Source organism: Pteropus vampyrus, unplaced genomic scaffold, assembly GCF_000151845.1.
Source record: "Pteropus vampyrus isolate Shadow unplaced genomic scaffold, Pvam_2.0 Scaffold25, whole genome shotgun sequence".
NCBI lineage: Eukaryota > Metazoa > Chordata > Mammalia > Chiroptera > Pteropodidae > Pteropus > Pteropus vampyrus.
The window spans coordinates 3,009,982-3,012,518 of NW_011888806.1; the positions used below are offsets into that span (position 1 = coordinate 3,009,982).

A 2,537-nucleotide genomic window follows, 5' to 3' on the forward strand; every position below is an offset into this window, starting at 1 on the left:
ACCCAATCCTTGCTGGAGAACGAGGCCCTCAACCTGAAGAATCAGAGTCTAGCAAGGCAGACCGACCCATCCTGTACTGCATTTGGCACCTTCAATTCTCTCGGGGGTCACCTTATTGTTCCCAATTCAGGTAATTCCACAAGGTTTAAATTGCAACGAAAGAGCTTAAAAACATATTTTCGTACCAAAATCTTTTTTGTTTGTTTTCACTAGGCTTAAAAAGTTAAATGTAGCCTATCTAACCCAAATCTACTTTAAACACAAACCAACATGACTTCAGACAAAATCAGCAAAACCATTTATCTTCCTCCAGCCAACTCTGAAAACACTTCCTCTCTGAATATTATGCTCACAACTTTCTGCCAAGGTGTAATTTAGAACTGTCATTGACCTTCTTTTTAACAGAGCTTCAGAAGGCAACATCAAGCCAGAAGCTCTCACAGTTGTCATCTCACTTTAAAAGGACAAATTAATTAGAAAACATATTAGTTGGTTTGGTTCCAATTTACTACAGGAAGCAATACTTCAGAATACTAATTTTACATGATCAGAGGACATCATAATAGATATTGAATCTTCACTTATTAACTCTGTTACACAGAGTAACAGCCTCAAGGTATTTATAAGGGATTCATTCCTACATCTGATATGTCTATTTAGAATCACAGCTTCATCATGTGTTCTTTCGTAGTCTTATTTAGTTTTCAGTTTATTATTTAGCTTTCTGATTCTATGGAATAAACCTCATAAATGTCTTAAATGATGAATTTAAGCTAGTGATAGATAATGTTCGATTAAAGTTGTATTTATTAATCAATGGTAGTAATAAATTTGGAACTATGGGTCATTAGAGTGATAATGCAGTCCTCTATGAATCTATCTTAGCTCTTTTTGACAAGACTGAGTATTTTGCAAAACAGCAATAAGAAACAATTTCATTGGCCTAAAATCTTTATGCAGCATAAGAAGAGAACATAATGTATACACAGCCATACAGCCAAGTAATATACAGAACCAACTGGTCTGAACATGAACTTTCTTGACTCTTCCTCTTATTTAGTCCCCCATTTCAATGCCTTGTCAATTTTTCACCCCATACCTTTAAAAGTATATTTTAATATATTGAAATACTTATGAAATACTTATTACTTTTTCTTTTTTATATATTTTACAGTTTAAATCATACATTATATAAAATGCTCTTTCATTATTAATTCTCATGTTATTGTGTGCTTTTTAAAATCATGATTTTAAATATATTTTAATATTCTGACAAATGAATAAATCAAAATATACTCTATTGTTCTATTGTTTAAGCATCATTCCCAAGACAGTTTTTTTTTTATAATATTCACTGGATTCTATTTTTCCTTCCCATTTCTACACCTGTTACTTTTTCATATATGAATTATTATATAGGTTTCTCAAGTGGAAAGGAGGGAGCTAGCATGTATTAAATATTTTCTATGTACTAAGCAATGGTGATTTACATAATTTTTTTTTAATTTAATACAGTAATAATAGTTACTTATTATGTGTCAGGCCTTATTTTTATTACTTTACATCTATAATTTCATTTCATCCCCATAACAAACATAAAAGTACATTTTATTATTCCCATTGGAAAAAAAAATACCGAGGCTTGCTGGCCTCCTGTGTGGTCCTCCTGCTTCTAGTCTGTGCCTCAACAAACCGTTCTCTACACTAGCGTGATACACCACTTCTCCTGGCACCACAGCGCTCACATTACTTTCCTTCTCAAGAAGGTCATGACTCAACATTTTCAGTTATACAAAGGCCTTTGAATAACTATTCCTCCTTAATTCTCCATTCTTTGTTCTTGAGCCATTCCAATGTGGTGGGGCAGGCTTCCTTACTGCCCTGTGCTCGTTCGACATATTCTATTTCCTTCCTAATTAAATTATAAAGCTACTCAAAGACAACAACATTATCTCTTACTTCTTGGCATTCTCCACACTATACCCACAATGATGCTCCATGAATTTTTATTGAATTGAAATAAACCACATTTGTTGGAGTAAAATCGTGGAGCCAAGTATCTCCAGGTTGCTGCCCACCCTGAGTTCCTCTGCGAGATGACACTGAGATGGTGCAGGCCGGTGGTTCTCACAGTGTGGTCCACAGACCACCATCATTGTCACCTGGCAGCTTGGTAGAGCTACAAAAATTTATAGTTTTGTTGGAACTGTAAAATCAGAAACTCTGAGAGTAGGATCCAGTAATCTGTGTTTTAGCAAGTCCTCCAGGTGATTCTTTTGCAAGCTCAAGTTGCAAACCACTGCTGTAGGAACAGTTAACTTAGAAAACAGGTCAATCCAATATTCCTACAAATTGGCGCTAATTAGCAATGAAGCGAAAACCTACTTGACCTGCTGTGACTAAAACTAACAGTTATTCTTCACTTTCTGAAGTTATGTATGATAAAAGAAAGTTCTTCATCAATTATTGGTCTGTTACAGAAAAACACTGATTCTAACTAGATATCTCAAAAATAATTTTTTTTGATATTGAGGTTA

General features: G+C 34.3%; 1 protein-coding gene across 2 annotated transcripts in view; it reads left to right on the plus strand.

Moving 5' to 3' along the window:
* UNC5C (unc-5 netrin receptor C) overlaps positions 1–2,537 on the plus strand; it is a 334,483-nt gene that overhangs the window by 291,573 nt on the left and 40,373 nt on the right. The gene's annotated exons all lie outside the window — the stretch shown is intronic.